General features: G+C 46.1%; 1 protein-coding gene across 1 annotated transcript in view; it reads right to left on the bottom strand.

Annotated features, from left to right (window-relative positions):
* Positions 1 to 8688, bottom strand: part of LOC119374274 (long-chain-fatty-acid--CoA ligase 4) — a 33785-nt gene extending 25097 nt beyond the window's left edge. Inside the window, exon 1 of the mRNA XM_037644351.2 lies at positions 8596 to 8688. The gene's annotated coding sequence lies outside the window, so the exon portion shown is untranslated. The remainder of the gene's footprint in view (positions 1 to 8595) is intronic.
* Positions 8689 to 14689: the final 6001 nt, after the last annotated feature.

Here is a 14689-nt window from a genome sequence, read left to right as displayed (position 1 = left end):
GTCAGCAGTCGAACACCATAACCATTACACCACCGTGGCAGGTCTTAACTATACCGTACCAAACATTCTGCTTAGCGCTTAATAAAATAGCGAAGTTGAGTTTGCATTATAAAATCCGGCAGATCCCACGCACTGTGGGAATCGATGTAATGCGAAGCAGCCAGCAAAGAGCTGCATACTTCGCTTTGTTTATTTTTGAGCCAAATGAAATCGTTCATGCCATGACATCTAGTTCACCATATATCGCATGTTTGCCATGCACGCGTGCATGCGCAATGTGGTATATACCATGCCAATAGAACGTATATTCTGGTATATACACTGCATGACCGGTCATTTATGTTCATCACGCACTCCTGTCATGCCATACCAATTTTGGTATATATCCACTTGTCTAAACGGCCGGAAGCGCACCATAACAGTGTAATGTAAATCATACCGTACCTGACATACCTAACATAATTCGCATGTGAGGACCTGTCATTTATGTTCGTCATACAGTCACATCGCACAATACCAATTTTGGTGTATATCAAACGAGCGAAATGGCCGCGAGTCCACCATGACCGTGGCATGTAAATCATGCCATACATGACATGCATGTCATGGTTTTCATGTTACCACCTGTCATTTATGTTCGTCATACATTCGCGTCACGCAATGCCAATTTTGGTGTATATCAAGCTAGCGAAACGGCCACGATCGGACAATGAGCGTGGCATGCAAATCATGCCGTAAATGATATGCATATCATAATTTTCAAGTTACCACCTGTCATATATGTTTGTCATACAGTCACGTTGCGCAATACCAATTTTGGTGTATATCAAGCGAGCGAAACGGCCGCGAGCGCATCATGAGCGTGGCATGTAAATCATGTCGCACATGACTTGCCTGTCACGATTTTCGTGATACCACCTTTCATTAACGTTCGTCATACAGGCGCGTCGCGCAATACCAATTTTGGCGTATATCAAGCTAGTGAAACGTCCGCGAATGCACCATGAGCGTGGCTAGTAAATCATGACATGCATGTCATGGTTTTCATGTTACCACCTGTTATTCATGTTCTTCATACAGTCACATCGCGCAATACCAATTTTGGTGTATATCAACCTAGCGAAACGGCCGCGAGTGCGTCATCAGCGTGGCATCTAAATTATATCGTGCATGACACGCGTGTCATGATTTTCACGTTCCCACGTGGCAGTTATGTTCGTCATGTCGAAATGTCTCGTCATACCAGTTTTCGTATATATCCATTCATTTAAACGGCCGCGAGCGCCCGAGACCATGTCATGTAAATCATGCCGCACATGACATGCGTGTCATGATTTGCACGTCAGGACCTGTCATTATGTTCGCCATGAACTCTTGTCACGTCATACCAGTTTTGTATATATGAAATTAACTGAATGGCCGAAAGAGCCCCAAGGCCGTGGAATGTAAATCATGCTGTTCATGACATGCATGTCATGATTTTCATGTTATGACATGTCAATTATGTTCGTAATACGGTCATGTTATTCCATACCAATTTTGGTATACATCCAATTAACGAAACGGCCAGGAGAGCACAAAGTCGTAGGCGGCTAGATAGATAGATAGATAGATACGCTCAAACTCCCAGAAGTTCGCTAAGAAATGCTTCGCATTTAATAATGGAAATTATTAGGAACCATCTTAAAGATGTGAGATGGGGGATTCGAGAAACAGTTATACCAAACGCTCCGTTTTTCTTATGAGCATCCGTCCCAACTAGACGTTTCAGGCAATTTTACATAGGCAATGAATCTTCTATTGCCTTACCTTAAGTTAGTTCAGTAAAAAAGCCGGCAGATCCCACGCATTGTGGGAATCGATGTAATGCGAAGCAGCCAGCAAAGAGCTGCATACATCGTATTGTATGTCATTGAGGAAAATGCGTGTCATCGTTTTCATGTTAACTCCTATTATTTATGTTCGTCACACAGTAACGTCGCGCAATACCAACTTCGGGGTCGATCAAGCTAGAGAAACGGCCGCCAGCGCCCCATGAGCGTGGCACGCACGTCATGCTGTACATGATATACGTGTCATGACTTTCATGTTAACTCGTGTTATTTATGTTCCTCACACGGTCACGTCACAAGATACCGATTTTGGTGTATATCAAGCTAGCGAAACGGCCGCCAGCACCCCATGAGCGTGGCACGTAAGTCATGCTGTACATGACATGCGTGCCATGATTTTCATGTTAACTCGTGTTTTTATGTTCGTCGCACAGTCACATCGCGCAAAACTAATTCCGGGGTAGATCAAGCTAGCGAAACGGCCGCCAGCGCCCTATGAGCGTGGCACGTAAGTCATGCTGTACGTGACATGCGTGTCATGATTTTCATGTTAACTCGTGTTATTTATGTTCGCTACACAGTCACGTCACAAGATACCAATTTTGGTGTATATAAATCTATCGAAACCGCCGCCAGCGCCCCATGAGCGTGGCACGTAAGTCATGCTGTACATGACATGCGTGTCACGATTTTCATGTTAACTCGTGTTATTTGTGTTCGTTACACAGTGACGTCACGCAATGCCAATTTCGGGGTAGATCAAGCTAGCGAAACCGCCGCCAGCGCCCCATGAGCGTGGCACGTAAGTCATGCTGTACATGACATGCGTGTCATGATTTCCATGTTAACTCGTGTTATTTATGTTCGTTACACAGTCACGTCACAAGATACCAATTTCTGGGGTAGATGAAGCTAGCGAAACGGCCGCCAGCGCTCCATGAGCGTGGCACGGAAGTCATGCTGTACATGACATGCGTGTCATGATTTTCATGTTAACTCGTGTTATTTATGTTCGTCACACAGTAACGTCGCGCAATACCAACTTCGGGGTCGATCAAGCTAGAGAAACGGCCGCCAGCACCCTATGAGCGTGGCACGCACGTCATGCTGTACATGATATACGTGTCATGACTTTCATGTTAACTCGTGTTATTTATGTTCCTCACACGGTCACGTCACAAGATACCGATTTTGGTGTATATCAAGCTAGCGAAATGGCCGCCAGCGCTCCATGAGCGTGGCACGGAAGTCATGCTGTACATGACATGCGTGTCATGATTTCCATGTTAACTCGTGTTATTTATGTTCGTTACACAGTCACGTCACAAGATACCAATTTCGGGGAAGATCAAGCTAGCGAAACTGCCGCCAGCGCTCCATGAGCGTGGCACGTAAGTCATGCTGTACATGACATGCGTGTCATGATTTTAATGTTAACTCGTGTTATTTGTGTTCGTTACACAGTCACGTCACGCAATACCAATTTCGGGGTAGATCAAGCTAGCGAAACCGCCGCCAGCGCCCCATGAGCGTGGCACGTAAGTCATGCTGTACATGACATGCGTGTCATGATTTGCATGTTAACTCGTGTTATTTATGTTCGTTACACAGTCACGTCACAAGATACCAATTTCTGGGGTAGATGAAGCTAGCGAAACGGCCGCCAGCGCTCCATGAGCGTGGCACGGAAGTCATGCTGTACATGACATGCGTGTCATGATTTTCATGTTAACTCGTGTTATTTATGTTCATTACACAGTCACGTCGCGCAATACCAATTTCGGGGTAGATCAAGCTAGCGAAACTGCCGCCAGCGCTCCATGAGCGTGGCACGTAAGTCATGCTGTACATGACATGCGTGTCATGATTTTCATGTTATATCGTGTTATTTATGTTCGTTACACGGTCACGTCACAAGATACCAATTTTGGTGTATATAAAGCTAGCGAAGCGGCCGCCAGCGCACCATGAGCGTGGCACGTAAGTCATGCTGTACATGACATGCGTGTCATGATTTTCATGTTAACTCGTGTTATTTATGTCCGCCACACGTACAGTCTCGTTGTAAGATACCAGTTTTGGTGTATATCAAACTAGCGAAACGGCCGCCAGCGCTCTATGAGCGTAGCATGTAAATCATGCTGTACATGACATGCGTGTCATGATTTTCATGTTATGACTTGTCATTTATGTTCGTCATACAGTCATGTTACGCCATACCAATTTTGGTGCACATTCGATGAACCAAGCAACCAGGAGAGCACAAAGTCGTAGGCGGCTAGATAGATAGATAGATAGATAGATAGATAGATAGATAGATAGATAGATAGATAGATAGATAGATAGATAGATAGATAGATACGCTCAAAGTCGCAGAAGTTCGCTAAGAAATGCTTCGCATTTAAAAGTTTCGTTTCTAAAACTTGAATGCCGCCATCCTAATCTTCACTATACCACGTGACAATACAATATGTCTGAGACGTTTTCGGGTGGCAGATGTGCTTTCCTTCAAGAAAAATTGTTCAAAGATGGCGCGTTAGTGAGCATATCGATAACGAACGCTTTACACCAGCAGATAAATAGAATATGAACAGCCATTGTAGTTTTGTGTTCCCTACGTATACGTTGTTTAAAAAAAAAATCTACAAAAGGCGCTACCAGCTTCGCTGCTGCTTTACACCTGTCCGGTGATCCGGTATTGCGTAGCGGTGGTTTACAGGCAAGGTAAGACTCCACGCCGGTAATTGCACCATCGTGCAAAGGCTTCTTATTGAAGTTCTTGTGAATATATGGCAACCCGCTAGCTGGTCGGCAAGCTGAGCAGCGACTCCCATCAATTGCAAAAAGACAAGCAAGAACCGCTGTCAGCGAAGCGTATAAAGAGATGTCCTGTTAAGCAGCTTAAACAAACCCCGGTAAGTTGTTTAGGAATTGAACGAATGTATTTCGAGCAAGAAAGACAAAACTTTTGATATACTAATTAACAGACGTTTCATTCAAATGAAACAACATTGGTCACAGTTAAGAAATTTCAGGCATACATTTTTGCACATTGGCGTTTGCTGTTACATCGTATGGATATGCAGGGTGTCCAAAATATCACACAACGCGATTTAAAAAAAAGAGGAACGTCGTTACGCGATGCACACCTAGTGCATATTGTTCCCAGTATACTGTAGTAGCCGCTACTAATTTTTTCGTTAATGAGGTTTAGTTAATTATGTTTCTAACTCGACAGATACTCCCCTAAGTATTAAAATACCAATGAGGCATATGCAGGCATGTTCGAATGACATCTAACTGCGCTATTTTCAACAACGTACTCACTGCGTGCTCGCATTTTTTTTGGCTAATAAAGAAAGCCAAAGACTACGCTCCCACCCACCTTTTGCAGGTGGGAGCGTAGTCACGCGTTATTTTTCATATTTTGCCTGCTTTCTTCATCAGCCGAAAAAATGAGCACGTAATTAGTATGTTGCTGAAAATAGCGCAGTTAGATGAAGCATAGTATCGATGGAATATGGAATGACAATGTCATTTTTTTCGCTTCATTTGTGGCCGTATCGTAGGCAACGTTGGGGCGATAATGAATGGATGGATGGATAGACGCTACGAGTGTCCCATTTGTAACCAGGCGGTAAATGAAAGCGCCGAAGCGCCATCTCGCGAGTTCAAAGTGCCCGTATACGTCTTGTAAGTGACCGCGCCATTATCAACCAATAATGACTGCCCTGGCGCCACGCCTCAGTGTATATTGCACGAGCGCCACGAAACATCACATATATTACTGTTGTAATCGTATACCGTGTTTTGTAAGCGATATTATTTGAAGCAGTGGTTATAACGAAGTAATGCCACCAGAGTCCTGTATCAAACTTGCGAAGCGTGACGAAGTTGAGGATTGTGTTGTGTAGTTTGAATATTAGACGGAGTGGCAAAAAGTATGTTTCTCAAGATAAAAACAAAAATAATAATAACTCGCGACTTTATTTTACTGTGTAAGCGAATGAAGGCATTACGTTGCATTATGCAGCTTTGGCACACAGCGTCTCTCTTGTGCAACAGTCTTGAGTTCCACAAGTCCTGAAGTTTTTAAGGCCAAATTGAAACCTCGTATATTTGCTTTTGTATGATGGCATTGACACATCGGGAGTTGGCCAAGAAGCGTACAGGAAAAGCAAATTAATGCTACAATTTAAAGAAGAAAAAAAAAGTCCTTTAAACTGTTATTTGTGAGTCCTATGACTTGCCACATATATGACTCTCTTTAAAGAGACACGTGAACTCCCTTTGGAGATCATTATTCTCTCGTCGGAGAGTCGTGGGACCTAAAAGAGAAATAACGTGTCTCTTTAGAGAGAGAGAGAGAGAAATGCTTTAATCAAATGCTAGAGACGCTAGCCTGTTTATTCGCGTGACATGCTACTCCAGGTGCTGGGTGATGATTATGATACATACACTGATAAACACATAACAGCACGCACGCACACAGGCACACACAGACGCACGCACCCCCTCCCCCCACACACACACGCAGCACGGGTCACACTTTTCATTAAGAGGTTAATTAATGAGGCCCACTAAAGGTTGACGTCTTTTCGCGTGAGATCTGTGGTTAATTCCACCCAACGCGTCAGGAGATTACGCCCACAGCTTGCGAGTTGGCTCGTCTAACCATGGCATACTTATTCTCCTGTTACTTTCGACGGCGTTTCTTCTCACCTCGGCACCCGCAATGTTACATGAGAGCGCCGATTATCTATACTCGCATGTCCGCCCACGTATACCCTTCGGTCGCCTTCACTGCCGCTCGTGCAAGCTACGTTCGTAGAATGTGCCTTAACGAACGTCCCAATGGGAATGAATGAATGAATGAATGAATGAATGAATGGTGATTGTGATATAGATGCGAAGGAAGTAAAGGGGACGAAAACACAATTTGCCGCCGGCAAGGACAGATACCCGACAAAGTGTATGGACGACCGCCACCGTAGCCCAATTGGTAGAGCATCGGGCGCGTTATCCGAAGGTTACAGGTTCGGTCGCTGCCGGCGGCAAGTTGTGTTTTCGTCCACTTTACTTTCTTGATATCTATATCCTAATTACTACAATGCACTTAAAGCAGCACAATTAACGTACCGTACACATTCCTTGGCTTCATTATCTGCTGGCTTTCATTAATCCAATGCTAATGAGATTGTTGTCAAGAACAGCGCGGTATTTTAAACGTGGACGAAACGAAGAGGGAGAAACGCAGAGCGAGCGCCGATGCATCACATTTCTGGCTGTTTTTGACAACATGACTGATCTGCAGCGCGCTTAAATGTGCGTCCTTCGGTAATGAGATTGGTCGTGAAATGCGTCCTGTACTGAGAGCTTCTGGTTGAGCCTGACTGATCGTGGTCGTTTTCTGTAAGTGCATTTCTTGTATGACGTAGCGGAATTTAATTATCACAAGCGTCAGCGTTATAGAAAAATCGAGGAGAGTTGTCGAAGGGCAGAGTGGAGGACGCATAAATAAATAAATAAATAAATAAATAAATAAATAAATAAATAAATAAATAAATAAATAAATAAATAAATAAATAAATAAATAAATAAATAATTTTTCTTTGCAACACAAAGGAGTTATAATTACCTTTAACTGGAGCTAGTTACATTAAATTACGTCTAGTTGACAGCCAACGTTACTCAACATTAGCCGACATAATCCAACGTTGAGAAGTGGAAGGAAGGAAAACAGAAAAACGAGAAGGCAGGGAGTTAACCAGAAACACTTCCGGTCGGCTACCCTACACTGGGGGATCGGGGAAGGGGGAATACAAATACGAGAAATGGAAGCCGCAAAAATATGCAAATCATGGCTGATTTCGCGTTAAATGCGGGTGAAGCTCGTTACAATAATCTTCGCTTAAATATGAATACATTTACTTACCTCTAGTCACCTCGACAGCCGACATCAGTCAACAATACCCAGAAATTGGTCGAGATTAGCAAACATTGCTTGTTATATGCGAGTGAACACGGTAGCCAATAGTATTTGTATTAAATATGTAGACACGTGGAACGTCAGTCACAAAGCAACAGCCGATTTCCGACAAGACTCAAGCACTGCAGAGTTGGTGCATCATAACCTCGTTTTGTTAGAGCGCAGCTCAGTTTAGCTTGAAGGAAATAAGACAATAACAAAAGAAGGTAATGACAGGGAATAGAATGAGCGCTAAACTTCCAACTTGTCTTTATTCCATAACCCTATAGCACATTATATGGCTCGCTACAGCGCACGTGAGGCCGCACACATGACCAAGAAAACACAATTAGGCAGTGGCGCAGCACACGCGACCAAAAAACACACTTGAAACGAATATCAAGTCTTTCAATTTCCTTGTACATATCCAGCACTTCGCTGAACACCTGTTCTCCGCCCAAGAAAATTAAGTTCCTTTCCAGATAAAGCTGCATATGGCTTAATTACACACAACTTGACACATTCCGGAATGGAATTATCTTCGATAATTTCACGTGTCAACTAATTACGACTGCGGCCCAAAATGACACAGCGGTCAAACACTGGCTCATCCTGTCTCCTGTCAATACCTTCTTTGCCATTTATTGTCTCTTTCCTTGAAGCTCACAATTGAGCTGAGCTATAGCGAAACGAGGTTAAGACAAAACTCGTACATTATTGCTTCAACGAATTTGCCTCAGCGAATGGGAACGCATTGAAAAAAAACGAGAAGACACAGTCTGTGTACAAACTCACCTCTACGCCAGCCTGTTTTCGCAGCGCAACGTTAAGTAATGCTGTTAGCTCTTCACCGCACGCGGGTCCTTTGTGCTGTCTTTCGGAGAACGCGCACGTGTGACGAGCCGCCGGCTTGTGCGTGAACACGTGGAGCCTGAGTACGCCTACACGAGCGCCTCTTCAACGGAGACGAACCGCTCTCTCGGGGTGTGTAATCACGGCGCGCGCCGCGGGAGAGGAGAAAGGGTCGAGATTGTCCACAACGCGGCTTTTTGTAATCGGCGCCCTCTTGAAACAGTGCTCTGCAGCGGTTATCAGCTGCAGTGTCGTCGCAAAATCCGAAAGAGTTAAAAAGATTATTACGACAAGCGCGCTTCCGCTCGCGTTCTCCATGAGGGTAATTAGGGCCTTTTAGCGGTGCCACTTAACTGTACTGTAAGTACGGAAATGCCGTGCCGTCGTGGTTGGCACCTGGCTGTTTCTTTATCTTTATCGTAGCAATTTATTTATCCAACATGGCAATGTCTGCAGCAATGTGATAAGATTCAACAGTACACTGCAAAATGAAGTTGAATGAAGAAGCATTGATTACGTAGGAGGTTTAATTCATCCAAACCTGAATGTGTTTTGCTCTTTCCTGGCCACTGGTCGACGCAACTAGCAAAAACAAGTCGCGTACACACATGCAAATATATAATATAATTGTTGGAGTTTAACGTCCCAAAACCACGATATGATTATGAGGCAGGCCGGAAATTTCCACCACCTGGGGTTCTCTAACGTGCATCTAAATATAAGTACACGGGCTTCTAGCATTTTCAACTCCATCGAAAAAGCGGCCGGGATTCAATCCCGCGACCTCCGGGTCAGCAATCGAGCACCATAAATGCTACACCACCGCGGCGGGTACCTGTTTTAATAGGCAAGCGCTTTATTAGCCGCTATAATAATATCATCGTGTTACCTAACGCATCGGGCAACTCACGCAGCTTACAGGGAACGGTAATACCGTCACGTAAACGGTACGGTATTACCGGCACTGCTATAGAACACCCTAATAACTAACTGGAGTTTTATGCGCGAAGCGCACGATATATTCATGAGGCATGCACGCCGTTGTGGGGGACCTCGGTTTAATTTTTTCCACCTGCTGTTCGTTAACGTGCGCCTAAGCACTCGGGTGTCCTTGCATTTCGCCCCCTTCGAAATGCGGCCACTGTGGCCGGTAATCGAAGCCGTGACCTCGCGCTTAGCAGCGCAGTGCCTCAGCCTGTTGAGGTACCACGGCGGGTGATGCACATCCTCGTCCGCTTCGGTGTTAACGGCGCTCGACTGCTGACCCGAAAGTCGCGGGTTCGGTTCCGGCCGCGGCGGTCACGTTTCGATGATAGGCGAAATACTAGAGGCTCTTGTACTGTGCGATGTTTGTGCACGTTAAAGAATAGTGGTCCAAATTTTCTTATTCCTCCACTACGGCGTGCCTCGTAATCAAATCATGGTTTTAGAACGTAAAACCCCGGATATTATTATTACTATTATTACTAGTTCCACGTAGAGTACGAGGCAGCCGCAGTATAAGGGCCACTCCGATCATTCTCGAGCACCACAATGATTAAACAAGTGCGGTCTTTGTAAGCTTGACGATGCAATATTTGGGACCTAAAATAGAGGAAGAAGAAGAAAAAAACACGTTTATTTACCCTAGAGTAATGCATAAGGGGAGGTAGTCTGCCAGACCATGCCTGTCAGCCTCGTCTCCGGCTCTGTTTGTGGCCCGTAGCTGGACCCCCGGTTTGTTAGACCGTTCAACGACAGTATTTTTTCCCACGACACAGGTGAAGGAGTGACCAGGAGATTAGGTGGGGGAGGGTCTTCCCTGCACTTCCAGAGAATATGAGAGAGGGTGGCTATTTCCCCACGTAAAGGAGGAGGGGAAAAGGAAAAGCGTAAAGACAGCGAGGTTATCCAGTTCTCAGACCGGCTGGCTACCCTGTGCTGGGGAAAGGGGAATTAGCAATGGGGACTAATGAGGTCAGGGTAGATACGTGAGTAAACATACGGGGAGGGGAAGGAATGTGTCTAGAGTCGGCACCAGGTCAACTCCTGCTGCTTGGTCAGCTTGGGGTGGGGTGGTGGTCTTGTTTGTCTCGAGATTCAGTACTAGGTGGTGTCGTTATACGAGCTCAGTGGTTCCCGATTCGGGTTCTCCGGATCGGAGGCCCTACCCACCGCACGGTGGACGGATCCTCGAGCATGGTAGTGGGCGGCGTTGTTCACCGGATTTCCCGATTGGGTCGGGCCCGGGACCCGTAAAAACTCGATAGGGCAGGTGAAGGCGTCCTCGTCGTCTTTACTGTCACCTTTGGGAGGGAGGGGAGGGGAACAAGAGAGAAGAGGGTAACTTCGATCCCGCGACCTTTGGGTCAGGAGTCGAGCATCATAATCACTAGACCATCGTGGCCGGTCAGAGAAAAGAAGTACACACATTTATGACAAACTCATATCGTTCATAGAAATCGCATGACGTATGACGTCCGGCTTGGCTGACGCCCGATACAAGCGTGATATCGGCCGCCGGCATGGGGTCATCAGGCAAAGCCGCAAACAAGTTATAAGTACAAGCGGTGCCGGCGCTGTCGCCGCCGTGGCCTGCCCATATCTACAGATTAATCATTATGAAACTAAAAAAAAAAAAAGGCACGCGCATTCCAAACCTTTTGCTCCGTCTTCGACAATCGGCCAAATTTACTATTACAGTGTCTCCTCGATTGACCCAGTTTTGATTACGTCTCCTGCGGTCTTTGTTCAGTTTAGTCGGGGAAGCACAGCCAGTGTACACATCAGGCGGGGATGTACAGTACTCACGTATTGAAACGCGGCATTGTGTATTGTTTTAGCATAACGAGTGCTATGAACGATTGCTCGCGATAACCGCGTCATGTCGCTGCAAATCTGGCCGCTAAAGGTGATGCGGGCTCTGATGTAAATGTTGGAGCCAAAATTACGCCGACATGACACGAACTGTAGGTGCTGGCGCTGGAAACGAAGGCATGTGCGTTCCGAAGCCCTAATTTTCGCGTTTGAATCCGTGAGTACTGTACACCATAGGTCCGCAAGAGAGAGAGAGAGAGAACAACATTATGAAAATGCCTGCAGAGATGACTAGGCTCCCTCCACGCAGGGAGGACGCAAAAAAGACATGGCTGATCCCTCCGTCATAGGAATCGGTATAACACGAAAGTGAAACGTGTCTTCACAGAAGTTGTGCTTATCGTGTAGTGATATATGATAGCTTCTACAATGTCTACTGGTGTTTGGCAGCTATAACACCGTTTGGCGTCGATGCACCCATGTTGACGCCTAGTGGCATGTCTCCATCGCGACGACTAACGCCCATGATCATGATTAAACCGTTGTGGTAGCTGAAGTTGTGAACATATATTTGGAATCAGCGAGTCGTGAATCGCGCGTAAAGATGACATCAACAAGCTCATAATCAACACTGGTACCCGATATGCACTTCAGCCACTTCTTCATAACGTCGTCAATTAAGGAGAGAAGCGGAACGGTGTGCGCTTACTAGTAATGGGTTACTGACGCCTTGCGTTCATGCATACACTACCACACTGCACTTCAGCAACGCGGGAGGCTTCAGCAACAGTAGCTTGAGCCGCAAACGCGTGCGTGCCCCTGGCCTCTGTCTCGCTCCACCAAGGCACGACATTCGTTCGTCGAAATCGCGTCCTTTTTGCAACGCGAATTGCAGCAGTTTTGTTAGTCGGTGCTCTCGCAATCGAAGCAGTCGGCGGCGGAGAAATCCTGTTGGTGCATGTGGAACTTGCACTACTCCGATGAGGCGGCGCACGCTAACACGAAGCGAAAGGCAAAGAACTAGGGGTGTGCGAATATCAAATTTTTCGAATACGAATCGAATACGAATATCCACCTTCGAATATCGAATCGAATATCGAATATCAAAGGAAAAATGCCCCCACAGTAACAATATTTTATTTTACATGTAGCTATTTGAAAAAAAAAAACATTAACAGCCTGACTGGCAACAAAACATACACTGCTATCTCCAGAACACAATGTCCAGGCTCGTACAATGCACATCACAACGCAAGCAAATATCACGGCACAATGAAAGTAATGACTAGATGCTATCATGAAGAAATATGAGTTGCTCCACATGATCAGGCAGCAGGCGCTCCCTTCTAACAGAGACAACCCCCCCCCCCCCTGCCACTGAAAAGGTACGCTCGCTTGGAACAGAAGTGGCTGGTATAGGGAGGTACATGGGGCAAAGCTTTGCCGGACTGGGGTATCTGAAAGTGCCTACAGTCCGCCACCAGTCACATGGGTCACTGTCTTTCTTCAGAAGTGGGGACGCATAGTGAACGAGTGGTAGTGCGGCACGTTGCGGCCGCACAATATTGAAAATGTACGGTTACATGATCGCCAACAGCGCTGCACGTTGGAGATGCACCAGCAATAAATCATACGTGTTGGGGCGCTCGTCGCAGGCAGATATCGTGCCTCCGTGTACTTACGATGTGTATCGCTCCTCTCGGCAACGTTTTTAGCTATACGAACGCAGCAGAAATGTGGAAGACGAGTTATTTTATGCACGATAATCGAATCGCATATTCGAATTTTTCGAATATTCGAAGTTATCGATTATTCGAAACTTTTCGAATACACGATTTTCGAATCGAATACGAATATTTCGAATGTAATATTCGACGAATATTCGAAACTTTCGAATATTCGCACACCCCTACAAAGAACGCAACTGCGCCTAGGTTCCCTCGGCGACGCCAGCGTGGTCAGTGACCTCCGTTATCGCCCGCAATCTCGAAGTAAGCGCTAGCAAATGTCGATCGTGACGCATTACTTCGTTTTACCTCTCACAGACGGCGGCACCGCCCCGCTCCGCCTAAAGTCCCTGGATATTTTTGGGAAAGTACCGTCTTTCTTTTAACCGAGCCGCCACGCCGAGCGCCCTCCTCTCCCGCCTTCCACCTCCCCGATTCACGGGCCGTCACCCGGGAAACGCGCGCGTTATCAGCGTGACATAGCATTCTTGATAGGAAAGTGGCGCGAGCTGGGTTATAGGGCCGGCGACCTCACGGTGGCCGTTTGGGAGAGGATATAGATAACGTTTGGACACTTGGGAGAGGAGGGTTGGACACTTCGGAGAGGATATGGAGGAGAGTGTCGCTACTTTCTATATATCAAGGGACTAAAGCTCCGCCTACCTACACCGACAACAGAGAGTACCGTGCGAAAGAGGATAAGTGAAAGATATAAAGGCGCGTTTGTGGAGTATCTTCATCTGCCAAGTTGGCTTAGTCGATTGAGCATCGGGCGCTTATCGTCGTGGCCGCAAAGTCGTGGGTTCGATTCCCAGCGGCGAATCTTTTTCTTAGTTTTTTTCTTTCTCACCCGTTGGCGTCCATTTTATCAACGTCATAACCGTGACGGAACTAGTTGGTGGACCCCGGCATAAAACACTTTCGTGTTAAAAAAAAAAAACTGCAGCTCCGTCAGACTCTCTTAAGAGATATATTTGGCGCTTAAGGCTCACTCGGACTCAGTCTTCCTCAACCAGACTCTCTCGTACTCAAACTCACTAAAATATTACTCACCCGTACTCATTCCGACTCCCACTCAAGGCTCGATCTGAGTCTGAGCGAGCCTGAGTGACTCAACTCACGAGTGTGTTAGCGCATAACAGCATTTTATGATCACGGTGTCAGTGCTCTTTAACGCCAATATCTTGCATAATCGGCGGTGTACTTGGCGCCTTTTGATAATGCACCTTCAAGTATGAGTTTTCAGTGGTTGAAATCCAGTGAGGGAAATTTTATTGCGATAGCAATTATATGAACGCTTTCGACGGGTTTTTGCCCTCGGCGTCGCCGTCACCATCATGTTACGTATAAACTCCAAATCGATAACAACCCCCGCGCATCGCATCCCCCCACATGGCTGGACTGGAGGGAAGAGTTTCATGACGTACACGCCAGGATTTTCGCGTTATTCATGTCATGACCAGATAGATAGTCGTGTTCGTCATACATTCATACCCTCCTATGCCAATTTTGGT

This window comes from Rhipicephalus sanguineus, chromosome 11 (genome assembly GCF_013339695.2).
Source record: "Rhipicephalus sanguineus isolate Rsan-2018 chromosome 11, BIME_Rsan_1.4, whole genome shotgun sequence".
Taxonomy (NCBI): Eukaryota; Metazoa; Arthropoda; class Arachnida; order Ixodida; family Ixodidae; genus Rhipicephalus; species Rhipicephalus sanguineus.
Note: the sequence above shows the minus strand (reverse complement) of the source record. Positions and strands in the feature narration are given on the sequence as shown.